Source organism: Amblyraja radiata, chromosome 1 (assembly GCF_010909765.2).
Source record: "Amblyraja radiata isolate CabotCenter1 chromosome 1, sAmbRad1.1.pri, whole genome shotgun sequence".
In the NCBI taxonomy this organism is placed as follows: domain Eukaryota; kingdom Metazoa; phylum Chordata; class Chondrichthyes; order Rajiformes; family Rajidae; genus Amblyraja; species Amblyraja radiata.
This window is the reverse complement of record NC_045956.1, coordinates 7,271,949-7,282,770: the sequence shown is the minus strand read 5'-3', so window position 1 is coordinate 7,282,770 and position 10,822 is coordinate 7,271,949.

Sequence of the window (10,822 nt, the reverse complement as noted above, 5' to 3'; positions counted from 1 at the left end):
TGGATCACATCTATTAATGTGAATTAATTAGGTTTAATGATATGGTAGTCTCAATGGTTCCAAGTTGTGTTGGTATTTTTTCTGCTGTTGCCTATATCTAGTGGATGCCCAGCTTCAAGCACTCTAAGCCTATCCCATTTAGTATTATGATGGTACCACACATTATGATGGAGTTTGTCCACAATGTTAAGGCAAGACATCATCTTTGCAAATTCTGGTTTAAACCAGCATCTGCAGTTCCTTACTGCACTGTGTGGACAGGTATGTTTACCCCAAGTAGATGGGTGAGGTCAAAGCCAATTACGAATATTGATTTCTCTAACTTCAAATAATCCTTGCATCCCCCCTCCATCCCTCCCCCACCCAAGTTGTACCAGCTTCCAAGTCATCTTGTTGCGTTTCCTAGTTTGTACTCGTTCTCACCTAGCCTGTTTCCTTTAGCATTGTTCCTTTTATGCATATCTTTCATTCATTTGTCTCAGTCTGAAGAAAGGTCTTGACCCAATATGTCACCATATTCTTTTTCTCCAGAGATGCTGTCTGACCTGCTGAGTCTACTCCAGCTTTTTGTGTCTATTTTATGCTTATCCCTTCTTTTGGTTCACTCACCATGTATCACAGACTAGTGCCCCTGTCCCACTTAGGAAACCTGAACGGAAACCTCTGGAGACTTTGCACCCCACCCAAGGTTTCCGTGCGGTTCCCGGAGGTTCCCGGAGGTTTTTGTCAGTCTCCCTACCTGCTTCTACTACCTGCAACCACCTGCAACCTCCGGGAACCGCACGGAAACCTTGGGTGGGGCGCAAAGTCTCCAGAGGTTTCCGTTCAGGTTTCCTAAGTGGGATAGGGGCATTAGTTTGGCTACTATATCCTTCAGAAGTTGGGCAGGTCCTTCAATGCTGGTCCAACAAAGCCATTCTTGGTGATGGACATGAGTGACCTCCATCCACAATATATCCTGCACCATTCATAAATTATTAAAATGCAAGTAGTTAATTAAAATGCTAATCAATACACTAGATAAAGTTAACCAAAAGCACAACAACACAACAATTTTCAACAACAAAAGTAGTTTCAAAAATGTCCCTCTAGTCTTCTAAACCTTTGAGCAACAATTGACTGAATTTGATGTGGCCTGGCCAGAGATCCCAACAAAACTAGGTCTTGTGTTGGGTTCCAGGTGCAGTCCCTTTGTGGCACTGTGGTCGATAGAATGTTTCATGACAAAGTATTTGACAAGGGCTTATTAGGAGAGTTTTGGAGTTAAAACAACAAATAAACTCATGTTGGCAAAACAGCCAAAAATGCCATGCTACTTCCACAAGTGTGGCGCTAGACTGATACAACTCGGTAAAAAAGCGCGCAAAACTCACCCCCCGCGCCCACGTGATCGGTGCAACCAATCCGAGGGTTTGACTAACCAAAGTCACCACCGGGTGTCGCTACAAGAGTGAATTTATGCAGACCGAATCTGAACAAATGCAACAGTACAGAACAGACAGGGCGTAATATATCTGGATTAGTGAAGGTTTCATACAAGATTTTGTACAAGATTCTTTGTACATGTTCAAGATTGTACTTCATACAAGATCCCTGGCAGCCAGACAAGTTTTGATGCACTCAATAAATTAAGCTTAGAGAATTTTTGACATTTATTTTTCGAACAGTTACAGAAAATCAAACAATCATTGAAAATGTTCGACAGGAGCAGCGTAAGTGGCATTCCAAGATTCCTGGGAATAAAGTCCCTACTCCCGACTGGCTCACTGCCAGTTCCATCTTCAGGATCGTATAGCTGCCTGCCACTTTAAGAGAAGAATCAGGAACACTACATGTAAATTATTCTATGATGTGCATGAGACCCAGTGAAATTAGAACTACAGTGGGCGTTTCGTTTGGACATTCGAATATAGGCACAAAGTGCTGGAGTAACTCAGAGGGTCGGGCCACATCTCCGGAGATAAAGAAAATGTCCTGTGGATTTCCTGCAGTTTGATGTGAACTGTGAGGAGGATGCTATGAGAATGAACTGTGAGGAGGATGCTATGAGATTGCAGGGTGACTTGGACAGGTTGGGGAGTGGGCAGATGCATGGCAGATTAAGTTTAATGTTGATAAATGTGAGGTTACCCACTTTGGTAGCAAAAACAGGAAGGCAGATTACTATCTAAATGGCGTCAAGTTGGGAAAAGGGGAAGTACAACGGGATATGGGGGTCCTTGTTCATCAGTCTATGAATGTAAGCATGCAGGTACAGCAGGCAGTGAAGAAAGTGGATGGCATGCTGGCCTTTATAACAAGAGGAGTCGAGTATAGGTGCAAAGAGGTCCTTCTGCAGTTGTACAGACCCCTAGTGAGACCACACCTGGAGTATTGTGTGCAGTTTTGGTCCCCTAATTTGAGGAAGGGCATTCTTGCTATTGAGGGAGTGCAGCGTAGGTTTACAAGATTAATTCCTGGGATGGCGGGACTATCATATGCTGAGAGAATGGAGTAGCTGGGTTTGTACACTCTGGAGTTTAGAAGGATGAGAGGCTATCTCATTGAAACATTTAAGATTGTTAAGGGCTTGGACACGCTAGAGGCAGGAAACATGTTCCCGATGTTGGGGGAGTCCAGAGTCAGGGGACACAGTTTAAAAATAAGGGGTAAGCTATTTAGAACGGAGACAAGGAAACACTTTTTCTCACAGAGAGTTGTGAGTCTGTGAAATTCTCTGCCTCAAAGGGTGGTGGAGGCAGGTTCTCTGGATGCTTTCAAGAGAGAGCTAGATAGGGCTCTTAAAGATAGTGGAGTCAGGGGATATGGGGAGAAGGCAGGAACGGGGTATTGATTGGGGATGATCAGCCATGATCACATTGAATGGCGGTGCTGGCTCGAAGGGCCGAATGGCCTGCTCCTGCACCTATTGTCTACTGTCTATTGTCTAAGAGCAATGATAGCTTTAAATGTGCAGGAAAGAACTGCAGATGCTGGTTTAAATCAAAGGTAGACACAAAGTGCTGGAGTAACTCAGCGGGACAGGCAGCATCTCTGGAGAGAAGGAATGGGTGACGTTTCAGCTCGAGACGCTTCTTCAGTCTGAAGTTACTCCAGCATTTTGTGTCTACCTTCAGTATCTAACACTCTAGAAGATAGAAGTATTTGTTTTCTAATAAAGTCCTCAATTATTTCCATTATTTTGGGCATCATACTTGGTTAAATCTTTAATATTATTTGAAACCGTTAACATATTTTTTGCTTTGCTAGATAATTATGGAGCATTAACTCGATATTTCTTTAACATATCTTGGCAGGCTAATTTTCACTTCACGTGATACATTGCTAGGAGCAGCATTTCCTTTATGCTAATGCACAGACCAAAAAGTTTAATATCAAAAATTAATTAAATCTTGCTGAATAAGGAGTTTATTAAAAGAATGGAAAAATATTACATTCAAACATGTTCAATATTTTTTAATATTACATTGTTAATATCAGGGCTATAATGTTGCAAATAGTTCTGACCTGCTCTGAAATTATTAGATTCAAGAGTAACGAGTCTTTCAGATTTTTGCAAATTGCCACATTGATTATGCTGCATGATATGGATGCCAGATAGAGAAGTCATATCGAACAACAGAAAGTGTTACGTTGTGAATAAACTAAGAAACAGTTGTTACCGTTTAATTTGCAGACTAAGAAAGAAAAGTTCTCAAATGAATTTTAAAAACTGTCTCTACAAGTTTGAGTAATATTTTGGTTTCAATCAAACAGCCAGGCTGGGTTATTATTTTTTGTTTGAAATAGAAGAGAAACAAAAGTGGATACCCATTATCAATAGAACAGTCACCACCAAGACAAAGACTATAAAAGTCAAAGGAAAAACCCATAATTTAACGCCTTGGATTTTAATATTTGAAAATGAAAGGTTGAGGCAAATCCAAAGATGTTACAGATACAAATTTAGATTCAGATAAGTTTATTGCCATATACACTTGGGTGCAATGAAATTCGTTGTTCGTATGAAGTTCAGAGAGTAAGCAGTATCCATGATAACAATGCAACAACATTTACAATGTCCGTAGAATGGTGCGAAGATTGTAATGCAATCTGAAGCACTGCAAGGAAAAACAACTAAAGTGCAATAACATAATGTTATTTGCTAATGTTACTGCAGAGAGTAGTGCGTTCGGCTGAACGCACTATGGGAACTTCACTCGCCCCTCTGCAGGAACTATACATCAGAAGGTGCAACTCCAGAGCCAATAAGATCATGGGAGACCCCTTCCACCCCTGCAACGGACTGTTCCAGCTGCTACGGTCAGGCAAACGCCTCCATTGCCATGCTGTGTAAACGGAAAGGTTGAGAAGGAGTTTCTTCCCAGAGACCATTAGGATTGTAAACTCCTATCTCACCAGGGACTAACTTTACTGTACCACTCTACTGTTTTAAAAAAAATAATTGCTGGGGTTTTTTCCCCCTTTTCCTTCCTCCCACAATATTTAATATGTAAAAGAATATGTGATTCTGTTCCATTCTGTTTGTAGTTTATTTGGTTGTTTATTTGTCTTTTTGCACAAAGTCCGCGAGCATTGCCACTTTTCATTTCACTACACATCTCGTATGTGTATGTGACGAATAAACTTGACTTGACTTGACTTGACTAACCAAATGAGATAGAATTGTGAGTGAATGTACAGGGTAGGGGGTGTGAAAGAGGTGATTGGTTCACCAGTCCGATAGTAGTAGGGAAGTAGCTGTCCTTGAGTCAGGATATCTGGGCTTTCAACCTCTTGTGTTTTCTCCTGGAATGTAGAAGGGAGAAAAAGGAGTATTTTTGGTGTTGCGTACTTTTGACTGCATGTTCAGACAGTCATGAGACGGGCAGTTGCCATAACAGACTGAGTTGCATCCTGCCAGAATACTTTCTATAACCTAACTGTAGAAGTTCGAGAGAATCCTTGTGGACACACCAAATCTTCTCATACATCTAAGAGAGAAAACACGCTGATATGTTTCCTTGATTACTGCATCAATCTGAAGGGACCAGGATAGATTGCTGTTGATATGGATGCCTAGGAACCTGAAGCTGTTAATGACGGCCTGCTTCCCCATATCTAACGTCGAGGAACAAAGGAGATCACGAAACATGATCGACACTGCCCGGTCCATCATGGGTACTGAGTTCCCCACCGTCAAAGGAATCTATAGGAGATGCTTCATCAAAAAGGCAAGCAGCCAGCATCATCTATGACCCATGTCACCCACGCCACACTTTCATGTCATTCTTGCCAACAAGAAGATGTGATAGGAGTCTGAAAATCATGACCCCCCAGGTTCAGGAACAGCTTCTTCCCAACAATCATCAGACTATTAAACACTATAAAACATTTTGAACAACAAACCATCTTGGTTGCACTATGAACTTCAGGTTATTTAAAAAAAAAAAATTATATTGGAGTTTAATATTTATTGAACATTTTTTGCCTGTTTATTATGCTGTTTATCAACTGAGTATTGTGTTTCCAAACCTGTTCTGCCGCTCCAAGTAATAATTCCATTGTTTTGTTTCGGTGCATGTAATAATGAAACAGTCTCATGATTTCTGCCACGGCTCCTTTGATGAGGATAGGGTTATGTCCAGGCACTCACCTCCTTCATTTCAACAACCAACTCTTTTATCTTGCTGATGTTTAGAGCTGGATAATTTTTCTGATAGCTTGACACGAAGGAATCTTAAGAAATAGTAAATTAGAGGAAGTCTCTGTGTAATCGGTTCTAATGTTAATAAAAGCATAATTTAGAATGACAATAAATGCATTGGGCAATAAATGCAGAAGAGAAGAATGATCATTAATACACTAACCATAGTAGAGATAGGAAAGATCGCTGTGGGGAACCTAGAAATTATGGACTTAGCTCATCTACAGGACGTTATGGGCCTGTCCCACTTAGGTGATTTTTCAGGTGACTGCCGGAGACTGTCAAGTTGCTGGCAGTCGCCTGAAAAACCGGCAACTGGAACAGCGACTGTCAGAGTGGAACACACCCACACATGCATCGCAGGCGGGGGACAGGGCAAGCGGGGGGAGAGCAGTCTGAAATTCACACGGTGCAAAGCCAAGGTGATACAGACACACACTGCGATGAACAGGAAGTGTTTCATAGTCTGCTAAGTAAACAGTGACAACCTTTTCTTAGTTTATTCACAACATAACACTTTCTGTTGTTCGATATGACTTCTCTATCTTGCATCCATAACATGCAGCATAATCAATGTGGCGATTTGCAAAAATCTGAAAGACTCGTTGTAATTAAGATGGCTAAAGCACAGTGTACGGTAAGTCCTTTAAAAGAGGGGGAGAAGGGGGGAGAAGGAGTGGAGACAACTTTTAAGAAGCCAGACAACTTTTAAGAAGCCAGAGATACACGGCTGTGAAGCTCGGCGGACATTTAACATTACCGGTCGGTTATCTTTGGTTCTGAAAACTATTGCTTACATTTGTTTCCCTCATTGAGCCAATGAAATTCACTGGTCAGTACCGGCTGGCTACAACCTACGAGAACCTTCGACCTCCTGGCAACCCATTAGGACCTCCTGGCGACCCACCTACGGCACGAGAATTCTCGCTACTCTCCATGGCGGCTTCATTCCAGTCGCCGCTAATTTTTCAACATGTTGGAAAATTCACGGTGACCATAATGAGGCTGCGACTAGTTCTCAGAATGCGGGAACTCCTCACGACCATGAAGGCGGCTCTCAGACAACCACCCGCGAACATGTGGCAACCATGTGGCGACTGCATAGTCGCCTAAAAAGTTGCTTAAGTGGGACAGGCCCATTAGGACAGGTTGGAGACTCTTCCATTTAATGGAAGCAGCAATAATGTGTAATTTCAAATGAAATATCACAATGGACCAGATAATTTATCAATGTTTATTCCCTTATTGTACAGAAAATGTCCTTTTATTCTTTGTAAGTTGTTAACTCCTCTCTCAGATACTTCTGCAGAATTGTCAAAGAAATTTGTCAAAGGCAATGCAGCGTAGGTTCACGAGATTGATCCCTGGGATGGCGGGATTGTCATATGAGGAAAGATTAAAAAGACTAGGCTTGTATTCACTGGAGTTTAGAAGGATGAGGGGGATCTTATAGAAGCATATAAAATTATAAAAGGACTGGTCAAGCTAGATGCAGGTAAAATGTTCCCAATGTTGGGCGAGTCCAGAACCAGGGGCCACAGTCTTAGAATAAAGGCGAGGTCATTTAAGACTGAGGTGAGAAAAAACTTTTTCACCCAGAGAGTTGTGAATTTATGGAATTCCCTGCCACAGAGGGCAGTGGAGGCCAAGTCACTGGATGGATTTAAGAGCGAGTTAGATAGAGATCTAGGGGCTAGTGGAGTCAAGAGATATGGGGAGAAGGCAGGCACGAGTTGTTGATAGGGGATGATCAGCCATGATCACAATGAATGGCGGTGCTGGCTCAAAGGGTGAATGGCCTCCTCCTGCACCTATTTTCTATGTTTCTATGTTAAATCCCATGTGAATTTACCACCTACTTTGTTACAATTATTGCTGCACCGAGGTTGCACCCACATTCATTAATTCACATCAGTGTATATATATGGATGTATTCATTAAAAAGCAGTTGTTAAGCAATCTGTAAATAATTGCCAAAATAGATATTATTTGTTTTTTTTAAGTTTTATCTTTAATTTGTAAAAATGTTTTTTAATTATTAATCATCTCTGGTAATATCTTCCTTGAAAGTTTGTATCAATATCAATACCAATATTGCCAAATTAACATTTGAGAAAAGAGAGAAATATCAACCCCACCATACCTTACTTGAACTGTTTTGAACCCAATTTCTACGATTCATTATCTGTTTTGAATTGGCCTTCCATAATATTGAATTTGTGAAAAATTGAACTTACATTTTGTTTTACTTATGAACTTTCACCCTGATCTGTTATTCCATTGTAGTCTTCAAAATGATTCAAAGTATTTCGGCCTTTCCCTGGCTGACTGTGTGTTTCAGCAGAAACTCAAAAGTGTGTAATGGAATGGCAAAAAATCTTTTCCTTCAATCGCCAGATTTTAAAGTTGGCAAATTGTATACATCGACCTCATGACTCACTCAATTGGAGTTTTAAAAATGTGATATGCTTTATCACAGAGACTTCCTGTATGTTAAGATAGGGTTGTCCTGACTTCCGTACCCAACTTAGACCATGTACAGTGATGCAATGGGATTAACAGGCAAGTTTTTACAGCAAGGAAAATGTTATACCAATGGATCAGGGCAGACCTTGCATTACATTCTGGTTCCTGTAGTGGAATTCCACATTGGTGGAAATAGATAAAGGTGGTAATGTACAAGTTTCGCTATCAATGCCGGTAATTATTTTAAAGAAACAGCAAGCACTACAAATCTGTTGACATTATTAATTTATTCCAAAGCCAATTAAATTCTTATACGTAGAACTAAAACATAAGGAGTGTTTCCTGTACTGAGCATTAAATGAGTTTGCCTATGCTATAAATGTTATATTTTCAAACTCCTTTAGTTTTGCAGAAGGCTGACAATGAAATGTAGTTACATTTTTCTGAGTATACAAGCACAACTAGGGTCCATGAGATTGAATATGATGGATGTGCTCAGAAATCTGTGAATTATGGACAAATAAACTCAAATTGTAAACCAATTTGTTTGTAGAATTGACAACTATCTGGAAGTGACGAGAAATGAGAGTTCTATGAGTGGGCGGCTGTCTGGAAATAAGAGTCAACATCCTTATCAATCCTGGCATAGAAATGTGATATTCTAGGAATTTAATTTAATTTCTTTGAGTACTCTGAGTAATAGTCAGACAATTGCACTCATTTAAACGCAATGATAATGTTAGAAACATTTTATAATCAGCTATGTTTTTTTAAAATTGTAATGATAGAGGCCAATTTGTTAAATATGACCGATGGAAATGTTTGATTGAAAATATATGTGTAAGAAATTATATAAAGAGCACTCAGTGGGGAACCACTGAAAGAGTGTGTGCAGGCAGTTTGGGGATAATATGCAGTAAAATATCTTGTAAAACGGCTCTTATGCTGGGAGTTTACATTCATTTATGGTACTCGAAGAAACAAGCATTTTCATGTCTGAGATATTCCATACACTGGTCTTCTGGAGTTTTGACTGGGGAACTGCCATTTGGTGTTGTACTGAAATTTGTTCACCCCTCTTAGCGCATTTAATACCTTTAAAGATAATATGTCTACTAAGATATAACATAAGCTTACTTTTATATACTTTAACATAGTCAAATCCCCAAGGTTGTCTGTACATCCAAGTGGTTGATATGAAAATAATTGATCATATGCAATAATTACTGTGAGAATATTTGAAATAAATTTGGAATTTGGAATTTGAGTATAGGAGCAGGGAGGTTCTACTGCAGTTGTACAGGGTCTTGGTGAGACCACACCTGGAGTATTGCGTACAGTTTTGGCCTCCTAATCTAAGGAAATACATTCTTGCCATAGAGGGAGTGCAGAGAAGGTTCACAAGACTGATCCCTGGGATGTCAAGACTTTCATATGAAGAAAGACTGGATAGACTCAGCTTGTACTCGCTGGAATTTAGAAGATTGAGGGGAGATCTTATAGAAACTTACAAAATTCCTAAGGGGTTGGACAGGCTAGATGCAGGAAGATTGTTCCCAATGTTGGGGAAGTCCAGAACAAGGGGTCACAGTTTAAGGATAATGGGGAAATCTTTTAGGACCGAGATGAGAAAAAAATTTTTCACACAGAGAGTGGTGAATCTCTGGAATTCTCTGCCACAGAAGGTAGTTGAGGCCAGTTCATTGACTATATTTACGAGGGAGTTAGATGTGGCCCTTGTGGCTAAAGGGATCAGGGGGTATGGAGCGAAGGCAGGTACAGGATACTGAGTTGGATGATCAGCCATGATCATATTGAATGGCGGTGCAGGCTCGAAGGCCCGAATGGCCTACTCCTGCACCTATTTTCTATGTTTCTATGTTTCTAAATTACCAACAAATCCACTGGCATTTATCTGTTATATTAAGATTAAGATTAAGATTAAGATTAAATTTTATTAATCCCCTTATTCAGGGGAAATTCTGATGTTGGTAGATTCCTCTGTAGTCCTCATCTTCTGATATGATCATTGTATAATTACACGATATACTGCTATCAAAAGTAATCCTATAAACTCTAAAGGTTTCCCTGTTTTCTATCTAAAGCTAGTAGCAAAGAACTAAAAAGATATTTATACTACTATTATAGTATATATTATTATAGAGTATTATAAAGGACATTTCCCACCCCGGACACTCCCTGTTTGAACTGTTACCGTCAGGCAGACGGTACAGATCTACAAGGACAAGGACAAACAGACTTAAAAACAGTTTTTACCCCACTGCTATAAAGGCACTAAATGTAGCCGCCAAGGAACGCAGGGGCGATACATACTAAGAGACTGTGAAATCGACAGAAGGATGTAGGGCTGGGTGTTTATGCGTGCTATTTTTATGATATTTATTTTAGTTGTTTATCTTTTTTAAATATTTTACCTTGTATGTATCGTTAGCTTTTAGAAATGTTTGAATGGTGCACTGACTGGCTGACATTTTACAATTTCGTTGTACATGGTTCATGTTACAATGACAATAAAGAAACTATTCTATTCTATTCTATTCTATTCTATTAGTAATAAAAGAAATGTTGGAAACGCTGAAACAGACCAGATAGCATCTGTTGAGGGAGGTGTTGCGGGTCAGCTACCTAATTGTAATAATTCTCTAAAAC